The 20,617-nt window shown below is 34.9% G+C and overlaps 1 long non-coding RNA gene and 1 pseudogene across 2 annotated transcripts in view; one reads left to right on the top strand and one right to left on the bottom strand.

Annotated features, from left to right (window-relative positions):
- Window positions 1-5,716: 5,716 nt before the first annotated feature.
- LOC143253081 (uncharacterized) overlaps window positions 5,717-20,617 on the top strand; it is a 146,761-nt pseudogene continuing 131,860 nt past the window's right edge. Inside the window, exons 1-2 of the transcript XR_013029362.1 lie at window positions 5,717-6,225; window positions 18,375-18,488. The product of XR_013029362.1 is annotated as an uncharacterized LOC143253081 (transcript). The remainder of the gene's footprint in view (window positions 6,226-18,374; window positions 18,489-20,617) is intronic.
- LOC143253083 (uncharacterized) overlaps window positions 11,267-20,617 on the bottom strand; it is a 28,142-nt gene continuing 18,791 nt past the window's right edge. The window contains exons 4-5 of the long non-coding RNA XR_013029363.1: window positions 18,887-19,029; window positions 11,267-11,522 (exon numbers count right to left, since the gene is read on the bottom strand). This is a non-coding gene — a long non-coding RNA (uncharacterized LOC143253083). The remainder of the gene's footprint in view (window positions 11,523-18,886; window positions 19,030-20,617) is intronic.

Raw genomic sequence — 20,617 nt, 5'->3', positions numbered from 1 at the left:
GGTTTGATATTTTATCAAGGTACTTATCCTAGTCTACAGGTGTCTGTCAACTTTGGTGTACGAGTTATATATTTTGGTAACTATCAGAGTAAACGAGGAAGAAGAAAAGGGTTGAAAAGAAGGTAGAAAAACAAAGATCACGACGAGAAAGAGGAAGAAATAATGCAAGAGACAATAAGTTTAATTGATATAAGATAAGGTTTATAATTATTTTATTATTTATTGATTGATTTTACATTTATATATTTAAAAATTTTATTAAGTACTGATAATTATTTTGTGTGACACAAGACCACAGTAAGAATTATAACAATTTTCAACAAACATTTCTTTATTGACCATATACAGATTTCCAGTAAAAATAACACAATAACATCTTGATCAGACACCTAACGTGCCTCATGTCGCTGATCAAGAGGCCTTTTCGATCAATAACATAACTCATAAGGTTCATGTAACACACTAAGCCTGCGTCAAAACGCTATTTATGTCATTGATTTACAATATATAACTTAAGTATATAAGGTTCAATAATGAAGAAGCATGATATACTGATCGAGTAATTTTTTTGTTTTTGTACATTACATCATATGTAAATCTCTGTCTTCGCTTCTGTTGCCTTTTGTGTATATATGGTATATGTTTGTTTTCCTTTTGCCTTGTGTACATCTCTCGTATGAGTATTATAAGTACGAATATTTTTCATTGTTCGAAGATTTAGTAACTGGGTTTGATAGATAAAGCAGATGTAAGCCTTTTGTGTATATATGGTATATGTTTGTTTTCCTTTTGCCTTGTGTACATCTCGTATGAGTATTATAAGTACGAATATTTTTCATTGTTCGAAGATTTAGTAACTGGGTTTGATAGATAAAGCAGATGTAACGCACATATATGGCTTTGCATAGACGTATAAAAGTATTATAAATAAACAGCACAAAATTTTCAATAATAGTGATTTTATTTTTGGAGCCCCGACTCTACACAGTCCCTCGCATCAAGTAAAAATTTGGTATTTAACCTTTCTGTATAGAATGTCTATCACTTCTCGTTTCTCCTACATAATAACGTAGGTTGCCGTCCAGCCAGTTAAAGGTGAGTTTTGAAAAATAGTTTCTTTGTTTGCTAATATATTTCATTAAAACTCTTTTGAACAAGTTATGATACTTTAGATTTCGGTACTACCAAACGGTCATATTTGTTCATGATACGTTAGAGCAGGGGTTCCCAACAGGTGGATCGCGACCCCCCAGGGGGTCGCGAAGCCTTGGCAGGGGGGTCGCGTACCCTTGTTAGAAGTACCTTGGGATAACATTAATTTTATTTCATCAATTACATTTTCATGCTTTACATTTTTTTTGTTTCGGTGCAAAGCAAAACGTGTGCTACGTTAGTTCTGTGTCATTAGGTGAAATTATGGGTGTATGTATGCATGCCTGTGAGTGAATGTGTATGTCTGCAACTGTATGTATGTGTGTACTAGTGAGTAGCGAGTATGTGAGTGCACGCGCATGTACGTATGCTTGTGTGTCTGTTTAGCTGTGATTAAGTGTGTGTGTGCTCGCTGTCGACACGTGAGTCACATGTCCGTTGCTGATTGGTGGATGACGAATCGCGCGACTGGCCACGCTCCCTTCCCTCCCAATACTTGCCCCATCATTACTCTACCTGCACCCCCCACAAGTAGTCAGTGTAAGATCTACAGTTGCCAAAGCGTTCATTATTCAACATTTTTATTTTATTTTAACAAGGAGATAAGTAAGCAGTAGAGGTGAGTTGTGTCCATGGCTAAACGGCGCAGATACTCAGAATGCTACCTCAACATTGGCTTCACCACTGTGCTCGCCAACCACGGCATCGAGAAACCACAGTGTGTTTTGTGCCATGCTGTCCTGAGTGCAGAGTCAATGAAACCATCAAAACTCAAGTGTCACCTCGAGACGAAACATCCAGAACACGCAAAAAAGGGTTTGGATTTCTTCAAACGGCATGAACGGTGTCTTAAAAGCCAAAGAATCGATAGAAGTGGGTCGTTTCAGCAGCAGCCGTAGTGGAAGCTTCATATGAGATTGCATTCGAAATTGCTAAACAAATAAAGCCTCACACGATTGTAGAAACACTTCTTAAACCCTACATGATGAAAGCAGTAAATCTTATTCTTGGAGAAGCCAGTGCAAAGAAGATGCACCAAGTATCCCTGTCAAATAATACTATACAGAGGCGCATTTCTAAAATGTCTATGGATGTGAAGGAACAGGTTTTGACTGAAATCAAGGGTTGCCCTTTGTTCTCCTTTCAGCTCGACGAGTCAGCAGATTTAAGTTCATTCCTTTGTTAAGTAGATGTATCTCGTCAGTGTTTAATTGTCGGTCGGATCTGTTAATTATGAGGTTAGTCAACGGTTTGTCGTTTTGGTGTCTTTTCTGTTGTTTGCATCTTAGTTTTTCTAGTGTTTTGCTGTGGCAGATCTTTTTGTCTCTGTCGTTCTTAGTATTGATTTGGTTTATGTAATTAACAGATCCGACCGACAATTAAACACTGACGAGATACATCTACTTAACAAAGGACTCAACTTCGCAATAGCACCTAGGTACATTCCAACCATAGAAATCAAAACAAGATTTAAGTTCATGTTCTCAGTTGCTTGTCTTCGTGAGATACATTAATTCAGGTGACATCAAAGACAAATTCTTATTCTCCAGTGCACTTGAAACCACAACAAAAGCTGATGATGTCATGGAAAAAGTTTCAACTTTTTTTCAAGACGAAGATCTTCAATGGGAAAACGTGTGTGGGGTTTGTATGGATGGGGCACCGGCTATGCTGGGATCGAAATCAGGATTCCAGTCGAGAGTGAAGAAGCTAGCACCTCAAGCAAAGGGCATCCACTGCATGATTCACCGATATGCTCTCGCCAGTAAGACTCTCCCTGCCTCTCTGCAGGAAGTGCTTGAATCTGTAATTAAAATTGTAAATTATGTGAAGACTCAAGCACTCAACACTCGCTTATTCAAAGAACTAAGCCAAAACATGAATGCTGACCACGAAGTCCTTCTCTTCTACACAGCAGTACGTTGGTTGTCGAAAGGAAGCGTTATTAATCGTGTTTTTGAAATGAAAGATGAAATAAAGCTATTCCTGGAGACTCAAGAAAGGAAAGATCTTGTAGCTCACTTCGAAGATGAAGCATGGAATAAAAGGGTTGCGTACCTAGCCGACATTTTTGACCAGCTGAACAAGCTCAATTTGAAGCTTCAAGGAAGGGAAACACATGTTCTCCTTTTTCAAGATAGTCTTCGGGCCTTTGTTTCCAAACTGCAGAACTGGCGTCGGAAAACCAATCTTGGAAACATCGCTATGTTTGAAAAACTTTGTGGAGTGACGAATGAGTCTCAGATCCAACTGGATCAGTTCCTCAAGGATGAGATTACCGAACATCTTCAGTCTCTAGAAAAGGAAGTCGAGCGTTACTTTTCTGAGCTAGGAAACAGGAACAGGAGGCCCTGGTAAGGAACCCATTTTGTACTGAACTTGATGTATCCAGCATCCCAGATTATATCCAAGATGAATTTCTGGATCTAAGGAACGACTTTTCAGCTCGTGATCTCTTCGAGGTGAAATCCGTGACTCAGTTCTGGTGCGCTATGTATCAGTCATATTCCAAAGTCAGCATGATAGCTTTACGTGTCCTTGTTCCATTTGCTTCTACCTACTTGTGTGAGGCAGGATTTTCCACTCTTGTCAATATAAAAACAAAGAATAAGAACAGATTGAATGTTGGAGATGACATGAGACTGGCTCTAACAAACGCTCGGCCACGAATTTCAGAGCTTGCTGCTGAAATGCAACATCAGGCATCTCACTAGCTGGGGTTGGATAGCTGTTCAAACCTATGTTAGTATTAGTTTAAGAAATATATGTTCTTTTTGTGAATTCAGGTTGGACCAATGTGATTTAATTTGCTAATAAATAATTACAGAATTTTTAAATATTTTTCTTAGATGTTTCTTTCCCTCTCCTTCACAGAAAATAAAATAAAAATTAAGCTGCTGATAGTAAGCCCTAAGTAGGGGGTCACATGGGTTTCAAACTTTTAGGTAAGGGGTCGCGAATGCCAAAAGGTTGGGAACCCCTGCGTTAGAGAGTTGAGCATTCTTTTTATTTTAGTAATAACCTTTCACTCAGCGGCCCCTTGTAGCTGAACGGTATCTTAGAAAATTCGGGTTTCGCTAGACATAACTTAAGTAGCTCATTTTGTAACTTTACATTTAACTACAAAAAGAACTGAGGGCTCTCGAGTATGTGGTATACATAAAGATGTTGGATTACGACGATTAGCTTCAATAATATTTTTGAATGATGCACTAAACTAATTTCAAACAGCTTAGTCAAGCAATATCTGTTTTATCTTAACTACTTATACAGAAGTTTATAATTGTGACTCACCACAATACGTATAATACGTTTAATTTGTGTTTTATACGTGGCGTTAACTGTTAATATTGTTTACAGTACATCTTTAATAGCCGCTGAAGCTCATTTGAAAACTCCGAGTTTTTTGAAACGTGCACCATCATTAATGAATGAATTTTAATTACTACAAGGAAATGAAAGTGTTATGAAGTGAATGACTCTTATTAAAAATGAATGAATAAATTTTATAAAGCTATGGCCATTACAGATTGTTATTATTATTGTATTGCAGCAAGTACGTTATTAATATCCAGCATAATTTCATAACTAACAGATGGAACAGAAGTTACACCAACTTACGTTTACAGTAAACAGTTTGTGTCATCATTATTGTGTTCAAAAAGCTGCATCATCAATAAACGGACTGTCATCTTAGTGTTTTATTTATTTGCTTATTCATATGGTATTTTGGACTGAAGGTACCCATACTAAGTTTAAACGTAATGATATAAATGGTTTACGAATCATCTCCTTCGAGCATTTTGAATGTTAGCAAACGAACCACTCGCCCGATTTAAAGGAGGTACCCATGCTGCGTGCAGCATAAATGTCAGTTAACTTGGCGTCAACTTCGTCTATTTTGTTTCCGATCTTATCGCTTTGTTGAGCCCCTATTTATGTCAGTAAATGTTAACTGGCTGTTGTTAAACACGGAGACCATTCCTTGTCTTCTTTATTCATTTATCCTCGATGTCTAAAGAGTCTCTTCGAGTTTAACTACCAAATGTCATTGAAAGTGGTTTAGCCGCTTCCAGTGACGGATTTAAGGTTGTGTGGGCCCTACATCCCACGTAATTTTACATAGGATAAAATTATATCAAACTCATGGGCCCTGGGGCTGAGCCTCCTCTAGCCCTTATCTAAATATTCCACTGGTCGCTTCTTCACCACAACGTGTAACATCAGATAAAAAGACAGACAATTCTGCCTCATATGTATACATAAAAGTAACAATGAAACTAATTTAGTTTTAGAAACACAATTGATTATTTCTAGTTTTTATTGAAACACTTAACTCAAAAATAATAATTCATTTATTATTAGATATATCTCAACGTCATGGTGATATCTTTGAAGAGTTTTCTTTAAACAGAATGGTTAAAACGTGGTTGACCTTGGCGTTATAATCCGTCACCGGTAAACCGGTTCTTCACCTTACATTCCTGGAGGAAGATGACGTGGGTTTTATACTTCTGGGCGTTTGTAAGTGAACCATTGAGCTTTTTAACAACCAACCATCATGAATCTGTATCTCTCGTAGTCGTGGTTACAGTGACATGGGCATACATATATGTTGTGTTATACACGTAAAATTGAAAATTTGAAAGACAAATAAGGGTTAAATTTCCTTTTCTTAGTGAGTGTAACGAAATGAAATAATGACGTCATGGTGAGAAGAAATATTATGAATGTGTGTGATTTATCACTATGTTTTTCTAACACGTTGGTAAAGAAAAACCGTTTTTAGCGAAGCATACATTACTTCACATAAAATATGTTGGGCGTCCAACTTTACTTTTCATCTGTGATGTATTGTTAAACAACTACTGGTGAAAAAACAAAAATACATAAAAAAATATAAACTTCAAGTATGGATTCAAAACTTACTCTTACAGGATTTGTACAACGGACTTTCAGAACGCTAATATCTGTTCATCGACCTTGTAGCCTCGAGCTTAGAAATACTTCGGAGAGCTAACATCGACAGCTTTGTACTGGAAATTCTTCACAGAAAGGACGATTAAGTTTCAGGTGAATATGTTATTCCGATTTCTCTACACTCACAATTCTCATATGTACATTTTAGGAAGTAGAAAGTAGTTATCAATAAGTCTTTAGCGAATATAAAAGAAATAATTCAACAAACTATGAAATAACTTACAGCTCCATTGCAATGTACATTATATATTCTATTTCATTTTTTAATAAATTGTAGTTTGATACTGTTGACACCTAGAACTGTCTTTTTGTATATATTTTATATTTATTTTCGGAATTATTACTGTTAGTATGTGAAACAGAATACCTAATGTTATTATATAAAATATGTTTGAAACACATTACATATATAGTTTCAAGAATAATTATACGATTTTTCTTTCACTATAGTTCAGTTTTTGTTATGGATATAATTTAATAGTGTATGTGTGTGTTTTCTTATAGCAAAGCCACATCGGGCTATCTGCTGAGCCCACCGAGGGAAATCGAGCCCCTGATTTTAGCGTTATAAATCCGTAGACATACCGCTGCACTAACGGGGAGCCATATATATAATTCAATAGAAAACACGCAAAATGTTACACAACAATTTTATATCGCAAAATCGCAAAAACTTCTTAAAAGAAAAACAAAAATTGACCGCTAGAAAAAAAAAACTGAACAGATAATTGGCTATTCTACTAACAGGCTATGCCTACAGAACTTTCACTGATATATAAACTATCCTGTTCCCTTCTCCTTGACGCATTTCCAAGATTTAATTATTTACAGGTATAACTGCTTCGTGTTTTGTTATTTTTTAAAATTCCTAAGTAGGACCCACATAGCGCTGGGGATACACCGACTATCAGTCTCACATAAGAAGATTAGAAATTAGGAGAGCGAGATGTGGATGTTATATATATAGTAACTCTATTCTACTGCCTGCCAATATTTACCACAAACCGTTATCTCAATGCTAAGAAACAGGAGTTGCAAGGTCCTTTCAGCTCACTGTTGTATCAAAATTCACACTTACTTCAACAATTGAAGGCAACCACCAATGCTGTAGCATCTTAGTTAAGATAGCTATATATATTTGTGCTTATCTCTGCACATAGAAATAACACTGTAATTTGCTAAATACTTTACGTGATTATTACCAGACCTCTCATTGACATATTTCTCATTAGTTTAGAAAGTAAGTTTCAGAGCTTCATATCAGTTATTGATTCATCAATCAACCATTTAATAGTTTAGATAGCAAGGAAAGCACTTAAGCTGTTGATCTGTGAACCAGCTAACCTTCCTCACTTCTGTTAATTTAACCCATTATTATTAGGAAGTTAATGTCAATATATAATTCAAACAAGTTATCTCATCATCATCTAACTCATCCTGTTCGTCCATCTCTTATTCATAACCTAACTATCAATGACATAGGGGTTCAACTTGTATATACGATCTGCCATTGCAAATTGTAGGTCACCTCTTTGAAAAGTTAAGACACAAGATTTTTAGCTACTTACGTGCTGAATGTATGTACTTTACCCATACACAGTCACCAGGATCAAACTGTAATTCACTATGTTTTTTGTTGTAACGCCTTTTCCAATGTACAGCTGCTTTATAAAACTGCTTATATGCATATTTATGTGCATCAATTATTGCAGAATACAGCACTACATGTTTATTGTGATAAACTAATGGAGCCTTGCAATATGTCCAAACATTCATCTTTTAACAGCAAGAAGCATTGATGTTGGTTACCATATTCACCAACGTAAATAGTATGTAGATCCTTGATGGATCATTCTTCTTCAGAGAAACTATTGTAGAGAACGACTAAGCCACTCTCCAAAAATTCTATTATTCAATGTTCACTCTATCTCAGTGTAAACAACAACCTAATTCTTCACGGAAGCCTTCATGACAATCGTTTTTTCAATAGGTCATCTGGATTTATGTGGTGAAGTATTAACGTTGTCTTATCTGAATGTCTATCTCTATGTTGAGTTCGTACTGTTAGCACAAATCTCATCCAGTGACTTCCGACACTCAGGAAACCATTTATTCGCTTTTGAAAGTAGTCGGTGATTCTGACTCTACAGCTACGTTTTACTTCTGTTTCTGTTGCTATACCAGTTGATCAATCCAGCTTTCATTGAATAACCAAATGTCCATAATTATACTGAATTGCACTCGTAGCAAACATGAAATACCACTAGAAATCCATTATCAACATGCATTCTTGCAGTCGGCTGATTTCATGCCCAAAACAGATTGGTTTCCACTGAATATTCCTTTTACAGAATGACAGTCTGTCTGTTGCATGAAAAAAAAAAACTGACTAATCTCTTCCACAGAAAATCCGTACCATAGATCTTAATGTAGATAAAAGATAACTACCTGAGTTCAATGAGTATCAGTGACAATACCGAGTGAAAAACACACCTCTATTCACATGTAGTTTATCACCATTTGTTCGAAAAAAGTTCATTTTAAGTAACCAAAGTGATGGCTTTATTTGGAACACTGAATACAAAGCAAAGTTGGAGAAAATCTAGGTTGATTCAATGTCAACTAGGGGCTCAGGCTCTCGTCCATTTATCATCACATGCAACTAACACGTGATTCTAAGACTTTGGATGTCTCAAACATCAACACAATGTTTTTGGGTGCAAGTGGAATGCTGCTGCTACCTTAGTTAGTAGTCACAGACAACTTCAGCTATATTAATTTAAATTAAATGAAGATATTGCAGTCAGTGATTGCCATTAACCCTCCAGCATTTGCTGTAGCATTAGTCATAGTGGAAGCGGAGTCTCTGTGCCCTGTTGAATATGATATGAACAATCCCAAATCCAGTGACCTGGCAAGATACAAGGTAAATTTTCAGTCCCCAACAGTTTAAACCTCTAGCTACCAGCTACATTTATGATGCAGCCATGCCAAATGGGTCTTGTGAATGCTACTGTTCTATAAAATCATCCTGATTGCAGTATAACCATTTTGCAGTACCTACGTCAGTGGAGAACCTTTTAATTGAGTTTTAGTAGCCGTTTACAACCCTTGAATTTGCTGTTACTTCTTATTCGTTTCTATTACTCGGTACAAAGTGGTTACCTTGATCTATGTCCCTCTGCCCAACAATTACATTGTACAATCTACCAGAAGAAACTGAAAAGAAGTTTAGTTCCTCCTTCACTATCCATTTAAGCACTAGTGTATTAATCCACTTTACATTTTCATTATTATGTAATCGAAATAGTGGCGTATGTTAGTACTTAGTTGTGTTCCTTTTTACTGGTGTACATTCTAATGAATACGTGATCCTTGGATAAGGTCAGAAAGAGATATTCATTGTTTCAATCTTCTGTATCCATCTCATCTTCAGACTCATCCTTTGATCAGAAGTTAATTTTAAATAAATATGCCTCGCAGTCGAAAAGCATCAGATCACCCTGATGGTTTGCAGAACCATACTGAGATCCTGGTTCTCCAACTAGTACTGTTTTGGCTCATGTTATCAGACATCATCCGTCTTATGCACCTGACCTATCTCCCTGGCCACGTCGTACAGAGACCACTCCAGTGGGTGTTTTGGATGTCTAATTCTTTCCAGCGCGTATATAACGATTTTATGTACAGCATTACATTTTAAAATACCCTGTTTGACCTAGGCTCAAATAACCTACAAAATAAAACCATAACTGCAATACTCAGGTTTATAAATTTGTTATAAAATAGTAAAATCATTGTTTTAAATTTGTTGATGTCAAATATTATAAAAACTAACTATACCTTCAGTTTTACAATTTCCTAATTTGTAAAACTAATAAAAATCATAAACATATCTTAAATCTGAGATTATCTTATTTCTTCTTAATTTCATATTTCTTTCAGAGCTCCCTACCTTGTTATACCATGGTTTTATTTCTTTTTTATGCTGAGTAATATTATTAGACTAATTTTATTGGTATCTCTAATCGTTCGTTTATTTTATTGAAGTAATTACTTTGGCAGGTATTTGCACTTTACAAAAATTGCGTTGGTGATTTAAACACTTTTACAGTGAACATCACTCCATACGAGTTTAAAGGTTAGGTAAGGAATTTATGGAAGAAAATTTTATTGTTTTGAAAAGCAACAGGAATAACTTTTGTAAATATCTTTGATCCATCATATTTTTTCTATGTTACATAAATATGTATTTATATATATATATTATATTGGAAAATTTCTTTCAGCAAAATTAGCTACAGCATGATGGCATTAGATTGTGATTTTATTACTGCTAATAACCATGCGTGAAATCTCGTTTCCAGATTAACAAGTATTGACATATTGAATAATGATAAAGTAGATAGCTAGGAATATACTGGTTTATTATTTCAGTATAAAACTGAAACTTTATTTTAAAAATTTAAACTGATTTTCAAAAATGTTCACTGATTAACATGCTTTATGCTTGAAGTGTCTTTTTTTCAAGTGTGACATTATTAATCTTTAATAATGTAACCTCAGAAGTGGTCAATGTAACTCCACTAGACTGGATAAGTCTATATCAGTTATTGTCATCCTATTCTCCTAAATATATATATAGAACGCACCTAAGAAAGGTAAAGTTGGTAAAACAATCAAGTTATACTTAACTGTTTTAAATTCTTAACTTGAAATTGATTCAAGAACAGAGACATCGCTTACATCTTGAACAGCAAGAGCCCTTGATCTAAACGAAAGCTTCTCCTAGTCCATGCCATACTTTAAGATTGTGTGTTCATCTCAACTGCAACTTCCCTTTCTCTGCCTTATATTTGACGTGGTCCAAGGATAATTACCTCCTATATTCTCTATTATCCGAAACTAACAGCAAATAAAGTGAAACAAAAAATTTAAAAAATAAAATTTGCAAAACAACAAGTTTTTCGTCACAGCACCAAATACTTTAAAAGTCAGACTGTGATATTTACATGTAGAGGTGTAACAAACAAGTATACATTAAATACTACAATTTCAAAGGTTTGAATAAAAATACTTTTAAGGATGAGGTGATCACAAACAGCAAAGTAAATATTCAAGTACAACTACGGAATAAACAATAAAATATTTATTCATGTATGTTGCTGCAGCGTTTTCTTAGGCTAGTACGTTTCGATTTTCAGACTATAGGCAGGGGCAGATTGAACCGCCGGTGACCCCTGGGTCAGTGCGGTGATAACCTGACTATAATGTCCTAGTGCTACTGACTAACCAACTGTACATACATATAAATATCATTTTGATTTTTCAGTATTTGCCCGAACTGTTTTAGGCTCCCAATCCGCCCTGTTTACAGGTTTCTTTAATTGCTGGAACAGGAAAAGAGAACTTCAACAAATATATATTAAAAAGGATTATATTAATAACACAACTTCAGATTAAAACAATGCAGTATCTTAAATGGTTTAAGTGGATGATCAATCTTATCGTACGAAATTAACCTCTATTTCATATCAAGCTCCACTAGCCTCTGTATCACGCCATTGGCATAACCTTTTTTACTTTCCCCAGGGACAAAGCAATACGGAAGTTTGACCAGACAAGCAAAAGTTATTTTAAATTACCACTTTGGTATGCTTAGCTTAAGATGATGTTTCAAGTAATTACAAGAGTAACTATATCCCATTTTAACAGACATTAATTAAAGAGAGTACGCTTACATGAAAAAAAATTATAATAAGTCTTTAACATACCGAAGTAAATATATATATATTCAGCTCTAGTTATAAAATTTAGCATTTATTAACTGCAAAATTATCCTATGGTAATTAACACCGTCAGTTTACCTTAGTCAGCCACATACCTAGATCTATCATGTTAGCCTAGCATATACTTTGGCTTCAGCATTTCGCATCACATTGAAATCAGATATCATTATACTTTTTCATTGTTATATTTTTTACAAAGGTGTAACTATACATGTGTAGTAGATTATACGTTTTTGTTGTAGTTGTAAAGTCTCGTTTTGATAACTAAAGTTTTTCATCACAGGTTTGGACGTGCTGATTTTAACGCAATCCTTTCTTTCGAGGCTATTTAAATAGTTTTTACATATATACGTGCCCGTGTTTGTGTAGCATAATACATAAGTTTAAGTATTCATTTAATATATTTGTGTATACACACACAGTGTATAAGTGTTCTCCGATTGTTTAATGCAAACACAATGCAGGTAACCCAAGTTAATGTATGCTATTTTATTCTCTCTCTCTCTCTCCTTATGAAAGTTTGACATCATCCACCTGGGAGGGAATGTGTTTGATAGGTTTGAAATCAAGTCATCTTATTTCTTCAGTTATGTCACTTTATGTAGAATGGATTTAGAGTTATTGAACTCGCACGAATTTGTGGTACTCGTACTTTGTGAAATATTTACCACGAATTATGACTGTTCAAGAATCTGAAAAAAAAAATGATAAAAATACTTACGAGTTTATTGGTAGAGCTAAATAGTCTGTAGTATCGAATCGTTTGCGAACAGTTTTTTTTTAGGGGTTTTCACATATTAAACTGATCAATAATGACAGGTGTTGATACTCGGTCGAAGGCCTGAGATTAATTATACAATATTTTGAAAGCGACATACTGATGTGTTCTTTAACTTAAAATGTATAGAGAAAGGGGCTTTGCTTACCAAATTAAGAAATATTATATATGGTCATTAAATGAAACATAACGTAAAAATTAATTGAATATAAATTACGAACGATTATTTACAAAACCCTAAAAGATCATAATGTTAGGTGACTGGTGTACAGACCTACATATTCTTCAAATCATTTACATTAGTAGTCACCTTTGGGTAATGTAGCCTATTCTATCTAGTAGTAATGGTATTTTATTATTTTAGCTAATACTATGTTAAACCGTTACTCTGAACTTTAGTCCAAAAATTAAATTATTTATTATTGTATTAACATTATTCTGTTCTTTTGTTAATCTGAGGGTTCAAATCTCCGTCATACCAAACATGCTCACCCTTTCAGCCGTGGGGGCATTATAATATTACGATCAATACCACTATTCGTTGATAAAAGAGTGGCCAAAGAGTTGGCGATGTGTGGTAATAACTAGCTGCCTTCCCTCTAGTCTTACACTGCTAAATTAGGCAAATAGCCCTCGAGTGCCTTTGAGCAAAATTAAAAAAATAAAACAAACCCTTCTTTTGTATTTAGTAACGTGAAACTTAAAATACAAGTTTATACGTGTTTGTGTTTACTTGTACAGTCAAGACATACACCCTTGTGCAAATTAATTGAAACAAGACGGAAAATTACTATTTTTTCAATTTTTGGCGTTTTATTTCTAAGAATTCAAAAATTACTCTCAAATTAATACATGATATGACTGCCTTTGTTTTTCAGAAGATCATTAATCCGCTTTGGCATCGAGTCCACGAGTTGACTGCAATCTTTACTAATTTTTGGATCGCGGTACCACATCTCAGTTTTGGCCTCAATTAGCTTATCTTTTGTTGTACAGTCTTTTCCCCGAAGTCTTTCTTTACAAATCGCCCAAAGATTTTCAATAGGATTTAAGTCCGGAGAGTTTCCAGGCCAGTCCAGCACCTTTATTCGCGTTGTAGTCATAAAATTCTTCACAAGTTTCGATGTGTAGCACGGAGCCAGATTTTGCTGAAAATTGCCAGATCCACCTGGAAATCTCTTTTTCAATTCTGGAACGACTCTTCTCTGCAAAACTTCGATGTACTGTGGTCCTCGCATCATACCTTCTACGATATGTAGCCTCCGACGCCATAGTAGCTGAAAAAGCCCCAAAACATCTTCTTCAAGGGATGTTTTACGAACTGATTGATGTGAGATTCTCGAAGTTTCTCACCTCGAGATCTGCGAACATGCAGACTTCTCTGATTCTCTACGAAGAAATGAGTCTCGTCACTGAATAACATCTTCCTTCATTGTTCTTGCGTCCAGTTCTTGTATTTCAGACCCCATTGATAATGTATTTTCTTCATTGAGTTGGTAAGAAGTTGTTTTTTGACTGGTCTCCTTGCCCTTCTAACGCAATTTCGAATGACGAAATATTTCTCAAAATTTCGTCATATATCCCAAAAATAGATCGACCGTACTGCAAAACACAGCTAATGACGCCGTCTGTGTGAAAAAAATGACTATTACAGGAAATCAGCGGGTCCAGCGAGCCTACACCGGCCGCCATGCTGAAAATATTGTAAAATGACCATTTGTTTCAATTAATTTGCACAAGGGTATGCAATGGATAGCTAAGCATAATAATTAAGCATTAAAATTTACGTGGAAAGAATAAATTATTTCGGCAAACCGACTTGCTTACTTCATACGAAACATTCTGTGATATGGTGATGTAAATATTGTCCTATGCTGGTGAATCAAATACTATTCTTGTAGAAATAAAATTATTACACTTTGTTTTTTGGTGGTTTTTTTCATTTACATCAAATACATGTAAAGAGATTTATACCTGTTTCAGAGAACTACATAAGAAAATACAATGTGTGATTTATGCAAACCATGATGCAGCAAAAAGTGTAACTTTAGGCAAATTGTGTTTAAAAATGTACAACTTACGGCAAACTCTGATGCGAAATGCGTAATTTAAGACAAACTGTAATGTAAGATATGGAATATGGTAATAACGTAGTGCATTATTAAGTAGCGGATACTTTGTAATGGGAATGGTATAAACCACACTCCATGAATATGTTGTCAATCTGTATATGATTAGGAACTGCTGTTGCACATCATGTAGACAGTGTTTTCCCATTGAGTTCTTAATTGTGACCTCGGCTACAAAGCTACAATACAAAATTCGAATCACCGCAGTGGACACAGCAGATAGTCCAATGACATTCGCTCCAATGTAAACAAAAAACAAAAACATATAAATTATTTCTAAATAAACTCTGACTTTTATTTTAAGGCAGGATCACTCCCTCAACCAGAGGCAAAGTAGCGTTTGTGGTGACAGGGCAAGAAGCAAGAAACTACGGTATATGTTGCTTGAAAATGTTACTTAAACAGTTGAAAATTCCGTAACATGCTGTATCCAAATATCTAATCCAACGTATTTCAGTTTAGATTTATGAGCAGTTAGAGACACGGGACTTCACGGTGGCCGCACAACCATATCAGCAATGGTCACACACACATGGGTTGATTATCTCTTGATTCCTAAATCAAATCATGAAACCATTCTTCGTTGTCTGTTTGAAGTTTGACATCTGAGGCCCAGCATGGCCAGGTAGACTTTCTAAAGCCCTTGTTGTCGCATTCACAGCAGCTGCATATGTTGCAGGTCGAACATTTCGAAACCTTGCACAAACTCGAAGGAACAAATGGTGATTGATGATTACATGCCGAAGACTAGTAAAATTTCAGTGACAGTCATCGTGGCTCGAGCTATCTGCTGAAGATCTATTTAGCTGTACTAAAAAAACAGAATGAAGAAGAAGAAGAAGCGGACCCTTCAGTTACCCAACAAGAAGTTCTGTCATACCTCTGCAAATATTTATCCGAGTTAGAAACTGTAATCGATATACTTCGTCATAAGATACACCATACGTGAACTTCATACCAAAACTTGGTTTCCTGTTCTTCTCTACAACATACCTCAACTCACGTAACCTTTAGCTATTCCTCTCAGTAAAACAATGCTAAATCATGAACGTTATTATAACCTTCCGCAATATACTATTAACTAATATAGACGTTATTATTCTCGCCGGTAGTACAATCCTAAGTCATGCTAACTTTAGTAGTTCTTGATAATATGGTTCTAACTCGTGTAGTCTTCATCTATTATTTGGATAAGAATAAAATAACTTTCTCAGATCTCCAATTATACCATTTTCACAGATCGCTATTATAATACTGCTGAAGCTTGATTCGTCAGATTTTGAGTATTGGTAGTAAGTGCAGACAAATAGCAAAAACATAGAAAATACAAGGTAAAATGTGGTTGTTTTATCGACACAATGAAACTTACAAATTATACAGATTGATTTAAGGGGAAAATAGATCATTGAAGCACTGTACATATCCACGAATAAAGAAAAAAATTCCAAAAAGGAAGTCAATGTAAAGATGACCAATACTGATCCTTCAAAAAGAACGGAAACAAGATAGCAGGGATGGCATTTGCATCATCCCTGTATAATAGAACAGGCAAGAATTAAGATTTATAATTAATATATATATAAAACTAATTCATTCATCTCTCCTATCTTGTTTGCATTGTTTTTGAATGATTGATATTAGCCATTCTCACTTTTTAAAATTTTTTTCTTAATGCAGTGTTTCAATAGAAATGGGAAGGTACTGTTATAAGTTAGTAACTGTTGTTCCACCCTGTATTTAAGTTATTTACAGAAATGATAAATTTATGTAAGAAAGCAGACTACAAGGTGTAATGATAACACTGTTTACACTAGAATTATGATTTTTTATTCTAATAATTATTAATAATACTTATAAAAGCGGATATTCCGTTTGAAACTATGTCACGTCGGCAAAAATGATTGACGCCATTGTTTTTTGTTGTTTTTTTGTGAGTCGTCATGTAATAGAAAAGAAGCAAATGAAAGAACGAGAAATTTAAACTTTTGCATTAATATTTACAGATATTCCCAGAACTTGTAACCCAGTCGTTACATATATATACATATTGCTATAAAAGGAAACAATGTCCAGTATCGTACAGTTCTGATAAACTACTGCTAACACATTTAAAATATGATTTTGATAGTCCTAATTATCCCTACTGAGGCAGTGCCTGATGAGGGACAAGATGTTCGTACTTATTTCCAACTAGTCTACTAAGGGCTTTACTATGTCTTTTAAGCACAAAAAACCATCACAAATACTTAATAAAGCAAATGTTAGTATGAGATGTCTTGTTGTTTTGTAGAAACTAATATTTTTAACACAGCTAAAACATTAAGAGAAGTTTTAGCTGTTTTATTTGCTTTTAAACACTTCACCAATAGCGCTAGAAACAAGTAACCTTACTCAGAATATTACTTAAGGTGCGGTCATAGCGACTGTAATGTAACTCTTGTTGATGGTAGCACCATATTACTACATTTTTCCCTTTAAATTACTTTTTACATGCAGTTGAGACTGTTTTTTGAAATAGAAGTACATGAAAAAGCACTCGATTTACGGGTTCTTGTGCGTTGTTACATATATTTTTTGAAAAACTTGTTTTGGAAGAAATATAAATATATTGTGAAGATAAATATTCATATTTATTTATTTTTGAATTTCGCGCAAAGCTACACGAGTGCTACCTGCGCTAGCCGTCCCTAATTTAGCAGTGTGAGGCAGCTAGTTATCATCACCCATCGCCAACTCTTGGGCTACTCTTTTACCAACGAATAGTGGGATTGACCGTTACATTATAACGCCCCCACGGCTGAAAGGGCAAGCATGTTTAGTGCGACGGGGATTCGAACCCGTGACCCTCAGATTACGACTCGAACGCCTTAACCCCCCTGGCTATGCCGGGCCGTAAAGATAAATAATAAATATATAAGTTTGAGTCAACACAAACTTACATAGCCATTGCAAGAGGTTAATTTAATTTTTCCCAACTTCTTTGCGTGCATGTGTATATCTTAAACAAATGTAATCTTAGTTTATTATATTTATTGTTGAAGTTTTTTATTTAGGTAAAAATATTTTAAAACTGTTTTATGGTGTCTGTAAAATCTCAAAGAAAACAATTACATCAGTATAATACCTGTAGGTGGAGCATGCAGCACCTGATGATAATGTCACAAATCTAAATATCAAGTTACCAGTTGAAAAACCTGTTAGTTTGTTAAATAACACTCTTTGGAATTTTATATTGTTTTTGTATCCATTTCACTACGTCGCTTCCAGTTAAACTTTCGTATCATATTTACCAATTTTCCTAACGCTAGGACATAACACACGTTCTTAATCCTTTGTCGCCTAGCTAAATGTGCAACCTTATTGAACAATTTATCAGAAAACAGCTTTCAATTCACTATCACTCATTATAACAATAATAAAGTTAAATGTTAACAATGTCTTTAAAAAAATAAAGATTTATACCCTGTTCTTTTTCTCCGCATTCCCTCATGATACACTTTCCTTTAATCCTTATTAACTGACCATATATTTATCTTATGCTTCCAGAAATACAACATTCCCATATCAACGATGGAAGAATCTCCGTTGGTTTCAGATCTCATGGTTTCTAAATTCTCACCTGTGGACTTTTTTTTTGATACGACAATTGATGAAGACCAGGTAAGAGTAGATTAAGTCACTTTTTAGAGCTGCAAAAATTGCTATGAAGCCAAATAATGTCTTACCACAATAATACTTATCTTACAGATTTATTAGTTTTCAATAACACGTTAAATAAAAGTTACCAGAGAAGATTTATGGTTTCATTTAATGGTAATAGTTTTTCATACATATTTTATATTTTCCGTCAACTTTACAGTACGGCTTTCTTTTTCTTTCTTTCTCATATGGTTCGTTAAATATATTCTCAAGTCTAATTTGAAATGTAAACCTTAGGTCTTCGGAAATTAAATGGTACTATAAGGTTTATCATGAAGTAAATTAAACTTGGTATCATTTCAATAGTGAATAAAATTAACTTTTCTGTTACATATCATAAATCTAATTATCACACATACCCACATTTCTATCTGTGAGTGAGTATTTTCTTATAGCAAAGCCACATCGGGCTATCTGCTGCATCCACCGAGGGGCATACGAACCCTGATTGTAGCGTTGTAAATCCATGGACTTACCGCTGGACTAGCAGGGGAAAGCTTATCTGCAAATATATCAAAATTATCTGAAAACATATACAAGGCTTGACATGAAATATTTGAAATTCAACATCAAAGTGTCTCCAGAGATGTAAGGTTTTAGTCATACTTGGCCTTGCTCATAAGTATTTAAAAGGTCGAGTCATTTCAATAGAACGAACACTGTTGAACAATACGAATGTCGCATAACAGAGGAGAAGGCAATTCTGTAATATCAGTGTCAGATTAATCATTACATTATGCTTTTTTTTTTCTGTCAAGTATAAAGATTAATAAAGATAAATATTTTATTCAGTTGTCCTTTAAGATGAGAATTGTTATGATTTACACTAATTAATTTTAAAATAATCAAAAATGGTTTAAAAGAAAAATATCTCAACATTATTACTCATGTTTATCTTCGCTACCGAAGGTGGGAAGAAGTTTGGTTTGTTTTGAATTTCCCGCAAACTACACGAGGCCTATCTGCGCTAGCTTTCCCTAATTTAGCAGTGTAAGACAAGAGGGAAGATAGCTAGTCGTCACCACCACCGCCAACTCTTGGGGTTACCAATGAATAGTGGGATTGATCATACATTATAACGCCCCACAGCTAAAAGGAGCGACCACGTTTGATGGGAGAATGATTCAAACCCGCGAACCTCAGATGGCGACTCAAGCACCCTAACCACCTGGTCATACCAGATGCTACATTTTCACCTGCGCACGCGTGTGTCTGTATGTGTGTTTCTCAGAAAGATTTCTCTAAAACGACTGAATGCATTTGCACGGAAGTCGGTATCCACTTGTACTATGACCCACCTTGAAAGTTAGTTTTTGAAGAATCAAAGGTCGATACCACAATAATATCACAAAACAATTCCTATCTGTTTATACGATAGCCCATCGTTCAGACTGTTTTTGCTCTATAGCTCAGACAAAAACGATTCGATTATGATGAAACTTGGTGGACAACTGCAGAGCATCCCAGTGGCACATTGGTATGTCTGCAGAATTACACTGCTAACAACCGGGTTTCGATACCCTTGGTGTGCAGAGCACAGATAGCCCTTTGTGTAGCTTTGTGCTTAATACTAAACACCAGAGCAGCGACATCTGTAGAATATTATTCCGTATAAATCTCCGTTGATAACGACGGATATATGGCCAATTTTTTTAATTTTTGAGGGTCGAATATGATATTTTGTAACGGAGGTATGTAATCTACTGAGTACCCCTCTAGTTGTAAATGAGTTTTCCTCATTTATTCAAAAGTTAGCGAAGGTCTGTAAGGATTTTGCAAATTGCGTCATTAAATAATAATAACACATACATAGATATATAACCTGTAATAACTACGATTACGTCTTTGTATAACATGGTATGTTCAAATATTATTTATGAAAAAACAACAACAGTAATTTAGTTATTTATGTAAAGGAAGTTTTGTATTTAGAATGTGGTATCTCTCAGATAACCAGCAGAGCAGAAAAGTTGAAACTGCTAATAATTGTATGTTGTCAAATCTCCAACATAAGAGCAGATTTTCCGACAAGTTGCAATGGGTATGTTGGAAGTAATAAGATAAGATGCAGATCCATACAAATAACACAG

The sequence above is a fragment of the Tachypleus tridentatus genome, chromosome 6 (genome assembly GCF_004210375.1).
Source record: "Tachypleus tridentatus isolate NWPU-2018 chromosome 6, ASM421037v1, whole genome shotgun sequence".
Classification (NCBI taxonomy): Eukaryota; Metazoa; Arthropoda; class Merostomata; order Xiphosura; family Limulidae; genus Tachypleus; species Tachypleus tridentatus.
This window is presented reverse-complemented; position numbering and strand designations above follow the sequence as displayed.